Here is a 7,720-nt window from a genome sequence, read left to right on the forward strand (position 1 = left end):
TTATTAAATACTAAGTAATTAAAGTACAACTTTTAAAGTTTTAATGTAGGTTATCAATGGGCAATGTACACTTTTGTGAATGGTGAAGATGATAAGCTTAAGTTAACTCGCTAAAATTAACAAATTATATAGCACAAGTCAGTAATGATAGTCAGTTGGTATTACTATTAGTAATAGAAGAAATGAAGTTTAAATTTAAGTTGGAGATATTTTAATGTTTCATAGGTTTACTCAAAAACATAAACTAAAAAGCATTTCAGAAATATATTTGAAACTGAAATGAAAGTTTTAGCATGTTTTTTAAAAACACATTTAAGCTTATTTAATTTCTTTAGTACATATTAGTGTATATATAATTTACAAGACATAATAATACTAGCAATAAACAACTTTTATAACACCAAATTTTTTATTTTTCTTAAATTGAACACTCAACATTTTGTTTACAGCTTTTTCAGGAATGTTCCACAAAAACATGAATCACAATTAACTGTACAAATCTTTAATTGCTCTATATCAGTGTTTTTCAACCGGGTTTGCCTGGCAACTCCTACATCTGGGCTTTAGTCGTTGTTAATCTCATTATCTGCTAGGATGAAAAAAAAAACAAGTTTGTCATAATTCATAATAAAGGTGTTATGTGCACCTTGAGGTCTAAAAAGAAATATTTGACTCAGTGCAGATGGCTCATGACCCCCAAAGAGGTAGAGACCCACCATTTGAAAAACTGGTTTAGGTAATACATTCTGTTCAATCAACATGAGTGTGCATTTGACATTTTAACTAGTAAAGCTTATTATTGAAATAATAAACTGCTACCTGTAGTAAACAAAAGTTCTATTTATTTTATTTTTTCATTGAACTTTTGTTATTTCAATCTTTAACTTAGATAGAATTTTTGTAATCTATAGGTAGCAGTTTATTATTTGAACAATAAGCTTTACTAAATTATATGCATCCTGTTGAATTTCAAGCTATAAAGTATAGATTCAAACATAATTTACTGTTTAACCAACTGAAGCTTTGTATTGTCAATTGTGGTTTGTCTTTTAGTGGAGTATATCTGCCTCTGAAAAAGTTGTGAAGGGAAATGTTGAGTGTTCAATTTAAGAAAAATAACAGATTTATGCTTGTTTATTACTGCTGTGCCCATGTTAGGCATAAATCATTCCTGTTGACTATCAAAACTTTGTTTTATGCTAGGGCATTCATACCCCTCAGAAATGCAGAGAAACAGAACTTTAATAGATATATATATATCAAGCTTTTTAGCTTATGTTTTTCAGGCAAATCTAGGGACCCATATTATGATTGTAGTAAATTCAGACTTATCTTAATTTGAATAAGTGTAATATCAACTATAGTTTTGTCAGTACTGGGATCTGTCTGAACTTTAATATAATTTTTTTTTTTCTTTTAGAAAAAGCAAGTACTTAAATGATACATAACTATTGTTTTTTAATTATTCTGGTCATTCATTTTATCTTTCTAAGACCTAAATCTTAACATGCCTAATTAAACCTAATTCAGTAATTATAATAAAAATACTGTAAATCATCATCATTATAATAATAATAATAGATATTATAACTGAATTCTGGTACTAGTATTAGCTCCTTGTTTCTGCCATAGTATGTATATAGTTAAATAGTGTATCAGCTTAGCCGATTGTTTTGCCTAATTAAAAATATGTTGCCACTCAGTTTCACTGCCAGTGAATGAAGGGTACTTTTCTCCCTATAATATAAGTTTATATAGGTTTATGGCACTTTTTTGCATATAAAAATGAAGTAAAAGTTACTTACTCATATTCAATGCTTTTCATCATCATAGCCATATTATGATGTTCATTTTGAGTTAAATAAGATAAACTCTACAATAAAATAAGGTCAACATCTTATGTTTAAAATTTTCTATGTGTAGTTTTCAAAAATAAATCATTAACCAAATTTTAGTAACAGCACTTCTTTTTTATCATTTTCAAAAAAAAAGTATTGTTATCCTCACCCCTGAAGGGGAGGCAAGAGTATTGCAATTGGGTCCATGTGTGTGTGTCTATCTGTCTGTGTTTCTGCATGCATATCTTGAAAACTGATAAACTGATGTGCACCAAAATTTTACAAAAGATGGGAAGTCAGTATGGGACAGCTCTCCCCCAAATTTGAACCATATGTAGATCACTTTGAAACTTTTTATTAATAGGAGATGGGGTGTTTTTACAGTTTTGGGTAAATAACTTTGTAAAATCTCATGGTCACATTAAGTTTGAGACTCCTCATCACACTACAAAAAAAACAACTTTACATTCAAAAAGTTATTTGTATATTTTTACATATACATCTACATGAATGGGATAAAAAGAGTCACAGTAGAATGAACATTATTGGTCTGAAAGCAATTATAAATGATCTGTGTCATTGATCATTCTAGATCTGAAAAAGATTTTCGGAGTTTTCGAGGGTGAAATTTGACGTTATCCAATATAAATGCATGTAATCTCGAAATGAAGTGATGGGGTGAGGGTATGCAATCTCTCTGATTGCTCTTGTTGATCAAGGATATGTACTTAATTTATATTAACATATTATAAAAATGCCTTGTTCTGTATGAAAGAAAACTTGTTACTTTCATTATCAACCTTCTATATTAGCATTGAGTACAGTTTAAAAATCAAAAACAGTTAAATCATGATGTGTAGTGGAATCTAGGTTAAATGTAGAATAAGGGAAGAACATGAAAAAGTACTTACAAGTTTATATTAGCATTCTCAAACATTTGAATACTTATAAAAAAAATTACAGGCAACATTAGGATTATCTGAAAAAATAGCAAATTGTGGTGATTAAAATATTTCATTAGGTTAAAAAAACAAAATATAAGTGCAGAAGATATCACAAACTGTTATAAAGTATGATTAATTAATATCAGTAATTCCAATAGCATTAAAAGGAAGCATGCAATAATTTATTTTATAATAAAGTAAAATTTATAAAAGTGAAAGATAATCATTAAATAATTGACCATTTTCAAGTGTGTTTTCTCTAATAATAAATGCAAAAACTGATAGGTGTTAAACTTTACTCATTGAATTATTAAAAGAACCTAATACTAAATACATTATTTACAATGTTAAAAAAGAATACAGTTTATCAATAATAGCCCTCACATTGTTTCACCACTATTTATAATATGGATTGCTTTCAGTTGCTTATTTTGTTTGTTCTACTACTACTACTACTAGTGAACATTTTGTTTTGATGTTTCACAAAAAAAGTAAACCTGGTGTATTACAGAAATGCATAACATCTGCTGTTATGCTACTTTGATGACAATCATCATTAACATTTGCAAAATGTATTTCACTGTACAAATATTTTATTATTAACTTATTGTATATATGAACTTCTATAATAACACAAGAATTAAAGTGATCTTCTAAACTAATAGTTACCAAACTTTTTAGGCTTGTATATCACTTTTTGTTCAAATCTTTTTAGAAATAATGAAAAAAGATAGTAAAGATTAATATTTTTAACACTTACTCATTAATGAGAATAATGTGATTGTTTTTCTGGAATGGTTGAAGAATAAGTGATGCAATTTTTGGTCAGTTTGATAGGAAGAAAACAGTGGTGAGTCTATGCAGGAGGAAGGCAAGTCAAGAAGTGAGGAGAGTAGTGTGTATATATGGTTGAGACTGTCAGTGGTCTTATTTGTAGTGAGATGGAGACATGTATTCAGTTTGGTATTCCTCCAGGGAGCTCTGAAGCTACAATTGAGGGTGATTCTGGAGAGAATCCTGTATCAGTTTTTCCTGTGTCTTCTTTTATTCTGTTGACTTCTCAGTCCACCTGTGGGACAGTGGTAAGTTTACGGAATTACAATGCTGAAGTCTGGGGTTTGATTCCCTAAAGTGGACATAGGAGATGGCTCAACATTGTTTTGCTCCAACATAACAACATAACCCTCGTCACCTCCATTCCCTAGCCCTGTGCACACACCATTCAGTAGATGACTGGTTACTGTTGGCATCATTTCATCAATTGTCAAAACATCACAACCAGATTTTACTTTCAGAAACAACCAAGGCAGGCTTCATTTCCAGATCTGAGATATATATTCTTGCTCCAACTCAACATTTTGTCAGTCTGGGTATTATTTTTATCACATATCTCAGTTGGGCTCAGCCCAACTGCCATCCATCTTCACATTATGGAAGAGGATGCCCAACTCTTACTCCCCTCTCCTTCTCCCACTGCATGGAATATTCTTTCTATTTTGGGAATGTGGGCATCACTGAAATTCCTCATGCTTTTGGGATGAGTGAACAAGAGACCCTTTCAAGGGTCTTTATGTAACCAAGGGATCATAAACATAGATTCACTGGATTCCCCAGTTTCCTTATTCAAGATCATTCTCTGATCTCAAGGGGTTGTTAGGTTGGGACAATACTAAGATATTGGTTCATCTGCCACCATCTTTTCCAGAGATCCATCTCTTCATGTACCTTGCTTTAGGGATGGGATTCATATCCCAACAGTCCGGAATTCCATAAACTACTTATGGACGAGGCTTACTTACACCATGTTTTAGTTCTTCTTGCTCATCAAAAGACAATCTCATGGTCTGGGCTAATTAAGGGGAAAATTGTTGGGCATCATGCCAACAATTCCATGGTGGTGGTGTCTTACATTTCCCATCAAGGGGGCATTTGGTCAAGGTCTCCTTGCTTTCGAATCATGGATCTACTTTCTTGGGACCACTCTTATCATATCAACCTACTAGCTTGCCTTGTTCCACAGATGATGACTGTGGTAGCAGATCAATTTTCTTGACCCAAACAGATTCTCCCCATAGAATAGATGCTGCATTGCAACGTTTTCTGTTGGATTGGCTCTCATTTTAAAACACTGATGATTGGTGGATTGGCCACTCATTCATACACCCAACTACTGACAATTTGGTCTCCAGTACCTCACCTTTGGGCTATGGCAATGGATGCATTCCATCAGGATGGGATGGGATTACAACTATAGGACTTCCCTCTTAGTCATATGTTACACATGGTACTAACATTGATTTGTTCCAACCCATTGTCAGGTCCTGTTCATAGCACTGGATTGGCAGCTGCACCCTGGTTTCTGCTTCTGCTGTACCTTCAGGAGTGCCTATCTTTTCCACTTCCTTTTTGGCCTTCTCTGTGGAGGCAGCCATGATTTGACATGGTAAACCCAGCTATCCAGAAATTCAAGCTTCAGGAATGGAGGTTATGCAGTCCTTCGCACAGTATTGGGGTTTAATTTCGAGGGTTGACATGTATCTGTCTCAGGCTTTGCTTAGTCTTGTGACAGACATTTATCAACGGAAATGGCAAACATTTCGGCAATGATGTATTGAGAGGAGATTGAACCCACTTTGATCAGAAGTGCCAACCATAACTCATATTTGACCTGGCTCCTTGGCAAGGGTTTTGCATCTTCCACAATTGCCCTGTATAAGGTGGCCTTATACAGGAAACTGTTCGATGCTTGAGACAATTTTTTGGAGTCCCCAGTACTCTCTGGCTTCCTCAAGTTCCTTTGGGTCCTTTGTCCCAAACGACCATTCCAGTTATCTAATTGATATATTTAGGTTACATTACATGCCCTTTTTCAACACCATTTGTGCCCTTAGCCTCATATGCCATGTCTCACCTTTATCTGAAGGTTTATTTTTTGTTGCCTCTAACCTACAGACATTGCCAGTTGGAGTGGTTTGCACCGATAGTCCACAGGATGCTTTATCATTCTACCTATATGCTCAAACCAATTCTTCTTCCCTAAGACACTGTCAGCCATGGAAGGGGATAAATCCTTTTTACCAATTCATCTGATCACTATTTCTCACTTCTATGGCCAATCAGATTTTGATCATTTGTTATGTCCAGTGATGGTCTTGAAGGTTTTCTTGCCTGAACTAATGCTAGACAATGACTTTTTATTCATTGGGATCATTTAGTTTCCCAGGATTCACCCCAGTTACAGTTGTTTCATATTTCTTATTCTGGGCTCTCTTTGAAGGCAAGCAATCTTCTGTGAGTCTCATTTAATCATATTCATCACATTTCTATGTCCTTAGAAGCCTGGTTGAATTACCTGCATCAGGACATTGTGCAGGATGGAATGTGGACCTCCCCAATACTTTTATCTCATGTTATTTGCATGATCTGGCAGTATCTTCCCCTTAGGGTTTTTGCCAACCTCCTGTAGCTATCTTAACCACTTCTGCTAGATTACAGAGGGGTGAGTAATTACCTAGCAACCTTCCAGGGTCCCTTACCTTGTTTTCACAGGATCCCATTCTGTGGCAAGTGTTGCCCAGGCAGGTATGCTTTTATCCAACCAATTCTGCATTAGCAACCATTAGTTCAGTATACTTTATCTAGGTTGCAACAAGCTCTGTAAAAATGAGATGTTCCATAAGACCACCTAGAAGTTGACTGGGTGGAACTACTGTACTATGCTGGACTGCCACTCATGGACTATCATGAGTAAAGCGTAAGGGGATCCTGCCCACTCCTGCTGATCATTGGATTGAATAAATCGGGATCAGTTTGCTTTTAAAAATTTAGGGAACTTGGTTCACCTATTGCACTGTTTCTTAGGACTCTCCAGTGCACATTACCCCCACAGATTTTAGCTTGTATTGACAATTATAATATTTACAGTTGTGGTTTCTAGTTTTAAAAAATGTGTATATCAAACACAGCTTTAAATGTAAAGGTTAATGTAGTGTTTGAATAGACATAGGAAGGTTGTATTTATAACCAAGTTCTAAATATAATGAGGTTCCAACTGTAATAACTGAGATAAGTTAGCAAATTGGATGGAAGAAAGCAGAGGGTTGTTACAAATGGAGTTCAATAAATCTGGATTAATGTCACAAATGGGGTACCTTAGGGCTCAGTCTTACTACCCTTACTCTTTTTGATTTACATCAGTGACATAGATGAGGGAATGGTCAATAAATTACTTAAATTTGCAGATGATATTAAGGTCTTGGGTGTTGCTAGCTGTGAAGAAGATGCTGCTGATTTACAAAAGGATCAAGATCATTTAGTAAGTTGGGCAAGTAAATGGCAAATGGGTTTTAATTATAATAAATGCAAGAAAATACAAGTGGGTCATCATAATTTGAATTATAAACATAATTTGGATGGGAATAACCTTAACAGTGTCATGAAAGAAAGATCAGTCTCTAAACCCATCCAAGCAGTGTGCTGTTGCTGGTGGTAGATTAAATAGTATTTTAGGTTGTATCTACAGAAATATTGAATACAAATCTAGAGATGTTATAATTTCATTGTATAGGTCACTGGTTAGGCCATATTTGGAATACTGTGTTCAGTCTTGGACTCTTTACCTTAAGAAAGACATTAAGTTGTTGGAAAGGGTTCATAGAATGTTGCCTGGGATGGAGAGGTTGTCATAGGAGGAAAGGTTAAAATCTCTCAAATAGTTTTCTCATGAAAAAAGAAGAGTTGGGGGCAGGGGTTTTATTGAAGTGTTTAAGATTGTAAAGGGAATTGATAGTGTTAATGCATTATCTTTTTTCATATTTAACAATAAGAATAGTATGACTATGGGACACAAATAAATTTTGGCTGGATAGGAGTCATCTTCAACTAAAACAGTTTATTTCTCTAACAGGGTGGTTAGCCTTTGGATGTTGTGGAGGCAGT

General features: G+C 34.3%; 1 protein-coding gene across 1 annotated transcript in view; it reads left to right on the top strand.

The window, feature by feature from the left end:
* LOC106460449 (glycogenin-1-like) overlaps positions 1-7,720 on the top strand; it is a 32,905-nt gene that overhangs the window by 702 nt on the left and 24,483 nt on the right. The gene's annotated exons all lie outside the window — the stretch shown is intronic.

Source organism: Limulus polyphemus, unplaced genomic scaffold (assembly GCF_000517525.1).
Source record: "Limulus polyphemus unplaced genomic scaffold, Limulus_polyphemus-2.1.2 Scaffold772, whole genome shotgun sequence".
NCBI lineage: Eukaryota > Metazoa > Arthropoda > Merostomata > Xiphosura > Limulidae > Limulus > Limulus polyphemus.